This window comes from Magnolia sinica, chromosome 17, assembly GCF_029962835.1.
Source record: "Magnolia sinica isolate HGM2019 chromosome 17, MsV1, whole genome shotgun sequence".
Lineage (NCBI taxonomy): Eukaryota > Viridiplantae > Streptophyta > Magnoliopsida > Magnoliales > Magnoliaceae > Magnolia > Magnolia sinica.
Genome location: NC_080589.1, coordinates 59409820 through 59426153, shown reverse-complemented (window position 1 = coordinate 59426153; position 16334 = coordinate 59409820). Strand labels below are relative to the sequence as shown.

The window sequence follows — 16334 nt, the reverse complement described above, 5'->3', positions numbered from 1 at the left end:
ATAGCCATAGATTAAAATAGTTACAGATATAATCCGTAGCAATCATTTCTGTAGCCAAAAGTAACTAAAGCTACGGATAGTATTTGTAACTAAAAGTGGTGCTACATTCGTAGCAATATTTAGAATTTGATAATAGCTACGGTTGTAAGATTACCAGCTACGGTCAATATCCGTAGCTATTACCTACATTTAAAAGAAATTATAATCATTCATTCATTCAATTACCACCTGCATAATCATTCATTCATTTATTCAGTCAATTACAATCATTCAATAATGAATCAATTACAATTATAATAATGCTGAAAGTACAAATCTTGGTGAGTCTGTGTGCACTCACATATGGCCAGGTGATTCCTTCATCCACCATAGATAGAAAATGAATGCGAGTATCAATAGTCCACCCACACATCCGACAGCTATACCGATAACTTCTCTTGCACGTCTTCTGTAATTATATTCGAGGGCGAACCACCACTAGAGGACTCTGCAACATAAAAACAAAGAATCAGTCAATTGAAGAATGATGAAAACTAAATGTAGGGAAAACATAAAATTCCCCTAATGTAAACTGAATTAATGCTCCAAACAGCGTTCATACATTGCTAAAGTACCGTTGAAGCAAAGCAATCATTCACTACACCACACATTCCATAGAAGTACAACAAGTTCAAAAACACCTGCAGATGATTCATACATACCTTATTATAAGAATCAAATACCATAGCATTAGTCAAGTGATGAAAATTTGAAAATGGAAAGGGAATCAAGAGTGGTAAAACTGAAAATATGAAGAGAGATGAAAGTGCATGTAATTGGCAACTTTCAAAGAAAAGAAAAAAGAAGCAACTAATAAAGCAGCTTGTTAAGCCCACATGCACCTCATACAAGGCCACACTACTGGCCTACCACTTGCATGGGAGGTCTGACATGTGCATCAGGTGGGCTTAATGTGAAGAAAACCTAAAGAAAAATCCAGCAGTAATGGGTCACTCTCGGATTTTAGACATACTCAATGTGCATCGGGGGATATTAGACATACTCAGTGTTGCAGCCATACATTGATATATCTCAAAATATTGCACTACCCATTTACAAATATTCCTGAATATTATTGATACATGCGACGCGTATCAACGATATCTCAATACAGAATATTCAGTTACAGTTGAGCACTTGAGCATGAACCGAACAATCTAGCCAAATCAATTTTTAAACTTGATCATTTGATTTAGCATGTGAATTTCACAATCAATTTGAGACACTGTATATTAACTTGAGAGATGTAACACAAAAGATAACGCCAATGAGTGAACATATTGCCACCACAACAAGGATACATATCACTTTCCCTTCACCATTTTTGAAGAAAACCAATTGAGCTGCAAAAACAGAAAAACAAGAACATGGATAAATAATAGCAAAAACTAGTAATCCAAAAATATTTCAAATTTCATATAAAGCATAGACCGTCGTCATAGGTGCCGAGCCAATAGGTCTAAAACTAGTAATCCAGAAACTTGTAAATTTTTCATCAGAAATTCTGAAAGGAATGAATTTACAAAATGGTCCACATTCAACAATCAACATACACATTGCCCAGCTGATGAGTGGATGGGCCTAATTTTTGGACCACATAATTTACATGCTTGGCCCACCTGATGCATGGCATTAATGTGAATGTCCAATAGATTTGCCTGATAGGTCCATGTGGGCACATGTAAAGGTGTATGTGGACATAAGAAACTCTTGACTTCAACATAAAACAGGAGGGAGAACCCTTTGGATCAATCATGATAATAGAGCAACTGTTGTACTCAAATTTTCAATAGTTAAATCTAGTAAATACATAGGTTGATGATTGTAAAAGAAGTTAATCATTCAAAACTCTTTCAGCCATGTGAAAAGGACCACATCCTTTATAAGGACTGTTCTTAATCTAGTTTCAAGCTTTAAATAAAATGGTTCAGTACAGAAGAGCACCTTTATCTTGTTAATGACATTTTCTTTTGCTGCGTTTATTGTGTGAGTTGCTCCTAGAATCTTTACATTGCGAAGTTTATCATCTTGAACATCAACAGCAATAATTTCAGAAGCCCCAAATGCCCGTGCTATCTGTAAACAACTGGGAGAAGTAATTTAGTCATAATGATGTAAACCTAAGACTTAAGATTCTATAAAAGCAGAAACATTATATTATATGCCATCAACTATGCTGAAGGAATTTGAAAAAGAAATATACGACATTTACATGGGTCGTTACCAGCATCATGGTAGAGTTGTCATCATTATCTTTTTTATTTTTTATTTTTTTTAAAAAGTCAAATCACTGTCCTAGCTAATTTGATCAGCAGCGTATGCATTTGCATATCAGCAATAATATCCAATTCAACATCATCATCACCTCAGACTTGTCCTAGGTATTTGGAGTCAGCTTCGGGAATCCTTGTCAAAACAGAATCACAAATTTAAAAAAAAAAAATTAAAAAAAAAGTCACGTAAAACAGAGTATATATCCTCATCCCCTTAGAACATGTAGACAAACGAAACTCTGGATAAAAAATAGCCACTTAGCCAATAGAGACTGGCAGCATCTGAACCAAACATGAACAAAAACCAAAAAAAAAAAAAGAAGACAAAATGGACACCAACTTAGCTACTACTTGAATCTCTCTATTGCCAATCAGACGCCTCAGAGCTTGTCCTCGAATTCAGAAAGAGGTGTCATCTGCTCCTTCAGACCCTTCTTCTTTCGAATGTCAGCCACTAACTGCCCCGCCTGCGATCCCGCCTCCATTGGATCAGATGACATCATGTCCCAGTGATCAAACATGCACTGTGGGAAGGCCTGTCCTGATGTTGCTGCCCTCAAAGTCCCTCAGAACCCAAACGACTCAATGACAAGTAGGTACGCCTTTATGTTGTAGAGAGGCGTGCCAGGCCTCTGCATTTCCTTAAAAACATGACCACGCTTTTGGTTCAGGACACCATAGATGCCACCGAGCGCTTGTTCAGGTGCTTGTATCTCCACCAAATAAACAGGCTCTAAAAGCCTGGGTTTCTCGGTCAGCTGGGAGGCATATATGACCCTTCTTGCTGTCGGGACGATCTGTCCACTGCCCCTATGGATTGCATCAGCATGAAGAACAACGTCACAGACCTCAAAGCATATGCCCTGCATGTTTTCTTCAGCCAATGCTCCTTCCTTTGATGACCATTAAAACCTAGCCACAATAGAATCCTTGATTTCATTTAGGTACTGAACTCCCTTGTACATGTCAACAACCATATTTGGGTCAGTAGTTTCAGGTCTAAAATACCAGATCTTCTTGGCAAGATCCTTGTCCCACCTGAACTCTTCAGATATGATCTTTAAGCAGGCTTTTGGGTCATCCCTAGGGTTGATACGCCCCTCGTCAATGGCTTAGCAAGCCCATCTTCCAAGGGACGGGCCTCCGTGTAGAGACGATTGTGCTTGTTAGGGGACTAGCTCATTATAGTCTTGACTGACTTCTCAAGCACCGTCTCACGGAAAAAGACAACAGGATCCAAAACAAGAATCTCAGCCCTGCCCATGAAATCTTCTTGCAAGTCCTTCAAGCAAATCTTGAGGTGGAGCTCTCCATAATTTCTGCCCCAAAAAGCCCTTAAGAAACCCAGATTTAGGACATACCCCACAAACCTCTGCCCAAAACACCTGCTTTTTTAAATGTAGTAAATAACTCACAAATTGCATGTAGACCATAACCCATGCACTTAGCAGGTTAGAATTTATTCACTGGGTGAACCATAACCTATGAACACAAACAAGAAATATGATAAAAGCATTTCCCACATTTTTGCAACATTGGACCCACATTTTGTTGGCATCACTGTCTTCTCATTTCTACTCCACACCAAAGCTCTCATTTCTCATGAGTTTTGGAGCATAGACAATAGCTTTTCATGCAACTGGGAAAACTAAATGAGGGAGCTTGGAAATGTGGCTACAAATGCAGACTAATAGGAAAGAAAGATGTCCTACCAAAGCTACAAATAAACTGTCCGATCTTCAAGGTACATAGTCTTTGACATGAAATCAATGCCTATTGTAGCCTGCAGTTCATAGAGCAAAGTTGCAAGGTATAAATTTTGAGTTCCCTGGTTTCACTATACAAAAACAGTGTGGTCGAGAATAGAATCTGTAACAATGCTAGAAACACTCGACAAAAACCAATGGTGGTTGATCCTTAGGCTAAGTCACATGAAATAATGAAGCTGTTGACCCTAATCCGGTTCAGTGCCATAGTCCCATGAGTCATCCACAGAACTCGACTAAAGATTCAACAAATTGGTCTGAGTAAATTTTTTTTTTTTTTTAAAAACAACAACAAAAATCAGGTGGACATAGTCCAAAAATGGCTAGTTTGACCTGCTTCCTATCAGTACATTCTGATATCTGAACTTTATGCCTCATGCCAAACGGCTTTGCTTCCACAAAATGCAGATGAGGTTCCAATACAACATTATCTTTCCTCTGGAACTTTGATGTTCATCATTAACCGGGTTGGATCATCCAATGATAGTGATATATTAAAGGACATGACAAATTACTTAAATTTAATATAGGCTGTACATTTTGGCAGCTACTACATGGATATCATTGACATAGGACTCATCAAAAGAATACCATATCTGGTAAGAAGTATGAATAATGCAAAGAAAATGAATAGCAGAATCAATCACTAGGATAAGAAAATCCACATGGCAATGACTATTGACATCAAGTGACAGTTACCTGAAACCTATAAAAATGAAATTGAAGATTGCATTACAAGCCCACGTGCATACTCATGTGAGCAGAAAGAAAAACCTCGAACTCAACTAAAACATGATTTATTTTATTTTATTTTTATTTTTTCTGAAGTGTACTTAAACATGAAGAGGCATCTATGGAAGAAAATGAACCCTACAAACATCTTGGTTGGATCCCGATACTTAAGACTCCATACTACACAGCGTCTTCTTCTTCTTCTATTCATTAGTTAAAGCTAGGGGGAATGCCATGTTGCATTTCCATGGTGAAACAATAGTGTCACTAAAATAACCAAGTTACGAGTTCCTTGTTGGATCGACACATTGTATTAATTTTTAAGATGAAAAGTACCCACTAGCATATTCCTTCAAAAAAGAAAGAAATGAAGAAAGTAACCACTAGCATATTGCAACTTGCAACACCAACTGAACAGATATAAAAGCCCACAAAAAGCAATGACATGATAAATAAAGAGGCATCTATGGAAGAAAATGGACGAACCAAAGAAGGCACTTACAAATACTGTAGATGTTCAAGTTTTCCAAGTTCAAGTACCAGATGGCTTGATATGTTCAAATTTCCAAGGTCCCTGAAGAACAAGAGCATCATAAGATAAATAAATAAATGTGTACAACCAAGATTTCTTTCTTGATATGCACAAAAATTACTTTTCTTAAAAGGTCAGATAATACAATATGAACCCTACAAACATTAGCAGACACTGAACTTAGCAAAAATCTAAGGTACAAGAATACCGCAGCATCTCCAGCCCTCAGTATGAACATGAGTTTTGCTCAAATGATTCCAAAACTGAAAATATCATCAATCTCTTTGAAAATAAACCACTAAAATGGTTCCCCAAACTTTGACAAAGAAATAAGATTAAAGAAGGTTAGTCATAACATAAGACATGGTACGAACCAATTCAAAACCATGCTCACATTAATTTTCCAATATACATAATTGGCATCATAACCAATGTTTTAAAATCCAAACACAATCTAAACTTGTTTCTGTTAGTAGTTCAGTCTCAAACGCTCCAACTGCCAGCCCAACCAGTCCACCCAGCCATTGCATCTACCCAACCAATACAATCATGACACTGCACCATACAACAGCTACAAACTCAACCTTGAATCTACCCAAAACTCAAGAACAATTCATCTTAAAGATTTGGAACCAAATCTTTGAGTCTCTAGGCATAGCTAATCTTGCATAAGGTGGCAAAGGATAAACTCTACCTGCTTAAGGGCTCCTTTGGAAGGATCATACATGTATTCACTGAATAAGATATGCTTAAAGATTGCAGGGCCATCCAGAGATGAAAGATCATGCTTCTTTCTAACTTTACACTTCCCTTCTATCATCTCCATTGGCACATTGAGTGTTTCTTCACTATAATACACCTACTAAGAATCATAACCACCCTCATATTTGCCAAAAATGTTAGAAAAAAAGTAGTCCCGATTACATGAAACATCGTAGATGAGAGGGGCCTCTCAAAGAATCTGCTAAGTGTAGAGCTGGACACAAGCCTAGCCAACGTATAGAAGATCTAACTTGTAGAAGTCAAAACATAGACTAAAAATAGATAAGTAGGATAGCTAGGACTGCTTAAGTTGCTCAAGAAGTAAATTAAAAGTAGATAACTAAGATGTGAGATGCGAGGCTTCATACAATCCCAGGATGGCAAGAGAAGATCAGACTAATGCATTTCAACAAACTCTAAATAAAACAAACCATTGAAAATATTAAAATTAGAATGGCATTTCCTCTTTTTTAAAGAGGTAAAAAGGTACTTTCTTTTTTTTTTAAAGGGAGAAGTACTTTTCTATCAAAAGACTTAAACAATTAAGAATCCCTTGTGAATTCATATGTATAGTAGGTCAATTGTTTAAATGTATAATCATACAACTAAAGAATCATTATAGTGCATCCCAGCATTGCCATGTAAACATCGATGATGCATGCAAATTAGAATTTAGCAAGTTCTAATGCCAAAGCAGAAAATCCATGGAAGCATACTGGAGACATCCCTGACAACCACTTTGTAACGACAACAATATCCTCCAGCCACTCATGTTCACACTGCCAGCAGGTGGCATCCCGTACAAGATTTATAGAACCCTGAATAATGCCAGAACAAAATGCATTAAAGGTGGAAGATGTAGCACTGAGAAAACAGACACCACGCCTCATGAAAATAAATAAACGTATACCACCCGAGAATAAATAAATAAAGAAAAAAAACTAATATAAAAAAAAGAAGAACCCCATCCAGGGTTACAACATACCCAAAACAAACTCTTCACAGTCCACATGTTGAGGTATTCTGACCATTTTAACTATCCATATTCTTTGAAGTACCATGAATAAGCTATGGTCCCATAATCACATTTCAGTGATACTCCTGACCTTTGATTTCTGGAGTCGAGCATGAGCCACAAGAAATTTCAATCTATTAAATTCATCTACACATAGTGATGGTAAGGATCATGCATTCAATGTAAAATGCTCACAATTTCACTTATAACATAGGACCTGCTAGAACATAGATGGTTTCGATCATCAGACCAGCACAACATGTGGGCCCACGAATGGAAGATTTTCAAATGCAGGTAAAAGCTATAAATTAATTACAACCTAGTAATCCATTTACCAGCAATTGATTTATGACTTGCAGATTTTATACAATCCAAGCGACGCCTAAATCAAATCCAAACGCCCCCAGAAAAAATCATCTAACACCAAAACATTAAAATCCAAATAAAAAAATGCATAGTAAAATGGGATATTACTCATAGTAAATAAATAAAAAGCTCTCGATGGGGCAAATGTTGGCGCCGATCGGTGGAGGTGGCAACGTTGGTGGAGTATAGAGGTTGTAATAGTGGATTACAGCGGCTGTGGCTGCAGACGAAGGCTACAGTAATGGGGGCTGTCTCCATATCTGTGCAATCAACAACAATTACAAACAGAGAGCAAACAGATGCTACAAAGCAGCCACTGCTCCAGCCCCATTCCAACTGTACTTGAGACCAAAATTGTTCTCTGGAATTTGGAAGGTGAAATCCCTAATTCTAAAAATTCTCAGATTCCCAAAATCCTAAAATCCCCACTTTGTAAAATCAGAAAAACCCAAATTCAGGGTCCACAATCAAATCTGTAACCCCTAAAATCCCCAAATCCCTAAATGAGGGTCCACATTCGAATTGAAAATCCACAAATTACTAAATCCCCAAATTCATAAATCAACATTGAGATTGAGAGAGATTGAGAGGGAGGGAGGGAGGGAGAGAGAGAGAGAGAGAGAGAGAGAGAGAGAGAGAGAGAGAGAGAGAAATACCTTGCCTTCATGAATCTGATTTAATCGAGATTCAGAGAGACAGAGGGAGGTCGTGATTGAGAGAGGAATGAAGGTGGTGCGTGGGTAGGGAGGGCCTTGGACCACCACTCGGCCAACATCAGCTGTCCGAACGAGTCCCTCACCGAGGATTGGCAGGGAGAGAGAGAGAGAGAGAGAGAGAGAGAGAGAGAGAAGTGGGGAGAAGATGGAGAGAAAGCAGCAAGGGGAGAGATGTATTTCCGTGTGTGGGCGCGAGAACGAAAAAAGCAAGCGAGACCTTTTTTTTAAGGGGGTGGACGCCCAATCAAGACAAATCCTTTTTTTTAATGTGCGCGGACACCCAATCGAGACAAACAGTCATGTTAGGGGCTCCGTGTGGCCCACCATGATGTATGTCATTTATCTGTGCCGTCCATTCAATTCAACGAATTTTTTAGGGATTTTTCTTGAAAAAGGAGGCAAATAGAAGGCTCACATGGACCACACCATAAATCAATAAAAGACACTTAATCTCCATTGTTTCCTATGGTGTGGTCCACTTAAGCTTTCAATTTACCTACTTTTTGGAGCTAATGCATTAAAATGAGCTGTAAAAATGAATGGGCGGCTTAGATTAAACACAAAAATCGTGGTGGGCCCTATAGAACTTCTAACGGACCATTAATTTGTATGTGTGGTGCGCTGCGGTTGAAGTATTTAGCTACGGTTTAAATCCGTAACTAAATAGCTACGGTTTATATCTGTAGCTAAAATCTCTGATAATCTGTAGCCTTTGCTTAATTTTTGGTAGTGGATCTACAATAGCTTTGAGTATCTTCTTTTCATACTTTAAGATTGTGAAATTAGGAAATCTTGTTGTTCATTATCGTCCCTTGGGCATGGTGGGATGATGGAATCCCTTCTAATCTTCATAATTCTCTTATGATTGATTATGGGAATTGGTATATCCTGTTGTTTGCCATTATCTTTAGGGCATAGCTAGGTGATGGAATCACTTTCAATCCTCATGACTCTCATCCATTATGAATTAGGTCAAGAGAAGTTCAGGTTTGGTTTTATTGAGATATCTTCCAATTGGATAGGATAGGACTTTGATTCCAGTTGTGTCCTTGAATTAAGTAATAGATTTCCTTGATCACTACAAGTGGATCCTTGACACCTTAGTTCCCACCTTTAAATTCTTCGTTTTAATTACTTAATTTACAATTACTCTTTCAATCACTTCAGAATAAGTTTTACATCTTCTTCGAGTTAATTTCAGAAACGTACAAGTTTCAATCCCTGTGGATTCAACCTTGGTCTTACTGAGATTATTACTACATTGCGACCCTATACTTGGGGTTGTGAACACAGTGCACTATAAGAGAGATTGGGTCAAACAAGGTTTGACCTGATAAAAACTGAATAAAGGAAACTCCTTTCTTCCTCCCGCATTCGACGGACGACCGTCCATTGGGACGAGTTATGGACCACCACAATCATCCATAAGGATTATCTGAACTGTCCATCATGTTCGGGAGCTCATTTCGAACAAAACCATGCTGCCCATACACATTCATGCACACACACGAACTCACAACGATAGGCGACTACATCACCACGTCGACTAATAGTGTGGCCCACCCAAAACTTGGATCCACTTCAAATCTCAACTCATGGCCTGACTCGGCCCTACGAAGCAAATGATCGATCTTGATCTCTCGAAACATCATCATAAGTGGGCCTCACCGACTACAGCAAGGAGTTAAAATTGCTCCTTCTGTAAATGGAGGAGAAAACAGACGCAACCCAACTTCCACTTGAAGCCTGACTTCAATCTAAGTCATCCAAACTTCAGTAAGTGGTCTTCCGACCCCCTCCACATTGTCCAAGAGAATGGAAGGCGAACGGGAAATGCGGCATTCAACAATTCCACACGCAAGACAGTCGCACCACGTAAGAAGGACGTACGCAAAACATCATGTCAGGACGATCAGACCACTAATCCGGTGGGCCATGGAATGCTGGAAGGTGATCTCATGTCATCTGGAAAGACTTCTTCAAACCCAAGAGTCTTGAAGAACGAATTACCATTAACACAAGCTCATATGTCTCAACCGATCACTGGATATTGGCGATCATTCTAACGTCCCGAAAAACAATCTCGACCATCCATCTGTTGGCCCTCCTAGGCCATCTCAACCCCCGAAAAGGGTGGAGAAAAGGCTTCACACAAAACAAGTAAACTGAACCGAATCTCCATGAGAAACCATTATCTTTTAACGCATGTTGTATACCTTGCGCATGCCTCTAACATTACGCAAGAAGGTTTCGGAGACTCTCAACTGATATAAATATCCCACATGAAAAGTTGGAGGATGTACCAGCAAGAAAGAAAGGAAGAAAGAAAGAAAGAAAGAGAAAGACAAAGAGAAAGAAAAAGAAAAAGAGAAAGAAAAGGAAAGAAAGAGAGAGAGAGAGAGAGAGAGAGAGAGAGAGAGAGAGAGAGAGAGGGACATCTAGCCAAACCGTAACTTAATCCTAACCATGTGGTTTAGGGTACAATTTAATCTGAAGGTGTGTATCTGTATGTCTAGCCTTGGTTGAGGATGATCCGACAAATAGAGGTGAGGGTTTTTATCCTTTAAGCTTACTTTGATTTAATTGATATGAATTATCCTTCCATTCAATTGATTTAGTTACTACCATCATTTACTTATCCTTTGGGAATTATGATATTACACGTGATCTTCATGAAGTTACATGAGGCAATGGATACAAGCCTTGCCCTTACCTTTATAAATTTATTGAGTTAGCCCTTGCTACTCTTCCCTTTTTTGAGTTGGCCATTGCCACTCCTCTGTTTATTGAGTTGGCCTTTGCCACTCTACTTATTATTGAGTTGGCCATTGCCACTCTCTTATTTGTTAAGTTAGCCATTGCTACTCTCCTCTTTGTTGAGTTGGCCATTTCTACTCTCCTCTATATTGAGTTAGTCATTGCTACTCTTCTCTTTTAAGCCTTATGCTATTTACCTTCAAGGCTTGGGCATGTGTGTTAATATTCTGAAACCCCCATGATTCAGTTTATATTCTTTATACGTGCAAGTAATGTGTTAAGAGGTATTACAACTAGTAACTCAATTATTACACATGGATATAATGCGCTCTAGGTAGAGACCCCCTTGGTCATCACGTATTCCATAGGTTTTTGAGTAGTGGTACACAAATTGGTGTGTGTAATTTGTAAATGCAGTGTCACATCACTTCCGAGATTGGATGTCATAAATAGCCGCTTCATAAACAAATCGTGTTGCGTAATTCATCCGACTCATGTGTTGTGAGCCTTGAGGTATTCATGTAAATTCATAGTAGCGTTGGACATTTCGACGAATATTCATAGTTATGGGATGCGGGTCAAGTCAGATTTTCTATGAATCGTATTTCACATTGTGATGATCACTACGTATGATAAGCTGCACATACTTTACTAGGCATGCATCTCATATAAGTTATTTGCGCATACTAATACTTCTTGTAGTAGTGGAGTATGTGATATATCAGAACTCTTACATTACTTTTATGAATCTCTTGAATTATTGTTAATCTTAAAGGATAACCATCACCATGAGTAGGGCGTTGACCCTCTCCAACCGTATAGATGATGCAGGTAACGTACAAAATGAAGACCTAGAGGACCATCTTCCTATGGAAGATTATAAAGAAAGAATAAGAAGATATTTTTATGATTTAGTTTTATACTTTCGCTGCGAACTTGATAAATGTAATAAGCTTCCATTGAGAGAGCATTTAATTATTCTTTTACTATGATGAAATAATCAATACAGTAAATTTTATTCTCGTGAATGTTACCTTCATTAATGTATCTGGATGTGATCTAAATGAAAAAAATAAAGTGCGATTTTTAAAGTATCCAATTTATACATTATTAACACCCTGCTTTTCTCAGGCATAAGTACAAACTCTGGCCGTGAAAATTCAAGATGTTATAGACAAATAGGGTACAATAATCAGTGCACTAACACATGCCTCTAAGAATCAGATCAGGAATGTTATGGATGCATGTTTAATGACCATGCATCGACATACACAGTCATAATACACATCTCTTAGTACGAGAGGAAACAATAAATTTACGATTGTACATGTTTGCATCTTCAATTCACATCAATAATCATTTAAATCATGATGCATACAACAAGGATTGTCATAACATGTTAGGACAACAACATAACAATCATAAAAAATATAACAAACATAAAAGTCATACATTCATATCATTTATCTCAACCGTATAGGTATGAGACATATTGGGATTCACTTACCTACCCTTGTTAGAGTCGAATCCTCCGAATAGTCATACTCTTTATAATTTAGAATTCAAATCCCTATTAAGATGATTTAACATATCAAGAATTTAATTCAAATATTCTATCAATTGGGGTCCTGCCTTTGATAAAAACAAGATGACCAACTATTAATCCATTATGAACTTATTACTCTACTAACTTAGTTTTAAAAATCAAATAGAGGACTGTCGATTAATGTAGTTGTTCAACTGAGCCACATCGAAGGCCCTTGATTGATCCTCCAATGAATCAACTAAGAATCAACACATTTGGAATTTTAACTTCATAAGTTTCTAGACGCTTTTGGTCACCTTGGATTAATCAAACCCACCATTCAATCAATTGAAATAGGTTTGATTTAATTTAATTTTCCCACTAGACATATTTTTCCATGCTCGATTGATCCCTTCGATCCATCGATGATCGCTCAAGGAAACCGTCGATCAATCGAACCAAGACTTCGATTAATCGGACTACATTATGAATTTCAAACCTAGGTTGTTGTATGAAAATCGACCTCTTCGATTGATCGAATGATACCTTCTATCAATCGATCGAAGTCGGTTGGGTTTTATTACACAATTCAATTTTTGAAAATCTTAGGGTTTCTTCTCTATCTCTTGGCCTTTATGTAGTGTCTCGATGTCCATATAGTCAATTATATGCACACCTAGGCACATATATCTACCTCACAAAGAATATAGTGAAATGGAAAAAATAAATAAATTTCGGGGACGAAATTTTATTTAAGGGTAGTAGATTGTAACACCCCAAATTTTTTAATACCCGAGTATTGAAAGTTCTTGAGTGTCACCATAAAATTTAACTTATTATGTACATGTGTACGATACCAATCTAGCTATCATAACCTTACATCTATTCTCCAAAAATGAATCTGACCATTGGGAATAATCTTCATTCATAAATCAAGCAACATGACCGTTGATTTTAAGATAGGATCATCATATATCCAAATATTCTCACTTGTCCATCATAACCAACCGCTCAGTCAAATATGCACTGTTAGATATAAACATCTAACCATCTATTTTGATTTTGGACCACCCAATCATAGTAAACTAGCTACTTGATCTCTACATCCATTCGTACACACATAAAGTTGAGATTTTGATCCGTTCATTTTTTTCACCACCTATGAATATGTTTAACCCACCATCAAAACTACAATATGAGAAACTTACATATGAGAACAAGTCACTTGAATCTAACGATATATATGTTTTGCCTATTGATCACTCCAAAAACTCACTTGTGATCATCTGGTTACAAAACTGAACGTACACCTGTTTACATACATGATCAGAGTACTAACCATCAAGTTTTACCTTGGAAGTTAGGACCTCAGGGAAAAATCAGTGCGATTCACGACTAAAAGATGTCCTTGAGGGGTAGGGCCCTCTATGGGAGTAGAGGAAGAAGGACCTCTTCAGATCTTCGAGGGGAAAAACTGAGACACCCTGGAGTTGCCAACAAAGGAAAATCGACCCAGAGGAGGAGAGCTACCCTTCAGAAACCAGGGAACAAATCCGACGGTTCAGCATTTTTACCTGAAACCTCCCATTCGACTACTCTCATTAAGATCTGCTAACCATATTTCAAAGATACGGGAAGGTCACTGATGTTTACATCCCAACCTTCCTGGACTCCAGGCGGTCCAATGGTTATGCTTTCATTCAATTCCTATATGAAGCAAAGGCGAGAGCGGCCATGGGAATGTTGGATGGGCAGCGAAGGATAACAATAGTCAAAGTAGCTAGATCTAGGGATTCCAAGCCAGATCCGCTTCCTCTTGACACGAAATAGCATTTGACACCATTACCGCCCGACCTAATGTCCTTCGCAGGAGTGCTGATGAATGGCAGAGGCCCCCAAAAACTTCCACATTACAGAGGGGGTAGGGCAACCATCGAAGAAGAGAAAGACCTCATAACTGTAGTAGATGAGAAAGCAGTGGCCGCCAAGCTGGAATAGCTGAAATTGGGCCTTGTTGGAGTCACTTTAGACCAATCCATTTTCATTCTAAGATTAATAGCAACTATCAGAGCTTCCAAGTTCAAGGCTTCCACGATTGGTGTGGTTAGAATATCATCTATGAAATTTCTGATTATCCTTAAATTCGTAGAGGAATATACCGATTTCAAATAAGATGGGCAGCTTCACCTCCAAATGGGACTTAATAGCTTATTTCCACGGTCCCCAAATGATGTGGAAATGGGAGAAGGCACTTAGATCCGGTTATTTGGTATTCCTCCACACGCCTGGCTAGAATCAGTTATTCTAGATCTGGGGAACTACTTCGGTAAAGTTCTTCAGATTGACTCATGTAGCAGGTTTGGGCTATTCCAAATGTATGCCAGAATCCGGATCAAACTCAGGCCAGGAGTTAATCTCAAGTAGTTCTTGAAATTATAGGTTGAAAAAACATTTTTCCCTATCCATATTTAAGTAGAAGGTAAAGCTTCTTTTGGGGATTATGATACAGATATTCCAGCCTTTTTAGGGCCAACAACTAAATCGACTAAAGAATGGGTTTGTAGAAGATTTGGGAATGCTCTAACTAACTTGAACTAGAAAGGCTTAATCAGAGGAATAAACCTGCCTACTCACCCACAACATGCTCGACGAAATGGCTCAACCAAATCATTCGAAGAAATATCAATCCCTTAGTCTTCCTCAGGGTAGGAGGCCATCAATGATGATGGGAGACATCGGATTATAGCCCTATATGGAGGAATTGATAATTATGTAGCAGTAGACCAAACCTAATGGGGGGATTCCTGAGATAGATGGCACCAAGGGGAGTGTTGCGTAACCCCCAAAGCCAAGACAGACCTCTTTAACCGGATCATAGGCTGGGAACTGTGTAGGTGGATCCCCCTAGAGGGTGATACCGCAGTAGGAAGAGGTAGAAACCGTACCAGGTCTGAAGGATGCTCCCCAAGAGGCGAAACTCTATCCACCTATTGAGGGTCAAATATTACATATTAGACCCCAGTTATTACTTGATTTTACGAATATGATAATGCTTAATGTTATATTTTAATTATGTTTTTGTTACAAGGGTGAAATAAGAGCTTGGACTAAAAATGCTGCTAAAGGCATGGATTTGACACTCAAGAATCACTAAAGCAAGGGACGGATCTTAGGGGACCGAGATTAAACAATTCATATGCTAAAGATCCAAGAAAATCAAGAAATTAACAATAAATAGGCCTGAAAATCATCCTGAATGCAAGATCACAGGGTTCCCACCATTTGTTTGGCTTGAAACTTTATATCTAGCCTAAGGACCTTAAATTAACTGTACTCGTAAAATTTCACACATTGGATCTTTGTGGAAGTGGCCCAACGGACAAATTAGCCACTAAATCACTGATTTGGGGCCCACCTGACATCTAGATATGCTTCAAGTTTGGTCTCAACCCCTTAAATTAGATGACAAAATGGATGGACAGAGTGGATTTATCATGCACATCACTGTGGGCCCTACACCAGTGTGAGCGTGCACTTGAGGTGTGCACGTTCGCAGCGTACCAGACCGGAAAAGTCCGATCAATACACGTTGACCCAGCTCTCTTCGAAAATGGAAGTTCCGTTTTTTTCCTTCTTCTGCCAGCTATCGCACAGACGATTTCAGTGGGCCATCACCATCATTAGGCTCAATGATCGGGACCGTCCATTCAATCCATGGGCTGGCCACGACCGTACCCATGGTGACATTTTGGTCCCATGCACGTGTACACACGTAGATCACTACCAAATGCAAGATGAACGGCGAGGTGATTTGATACAGTGGGCTGCACCAAAACTCTACCAAAACCACT

The 16334-nt window shown here is 38.5% G+C and overlaps 1 pseudogene; it reads right to left on the bottom strand.

The window, feature by feature from the left end:
* Positions 1–1658: 1658 nt before the first annotated feature.
* Positions 1659–3705, bottom strand: LOC131230547 (elongation factor 2-like; annotated as a pseudogene).
* Positions 3706–16334: the final 12629 nt, after the last annotated feature.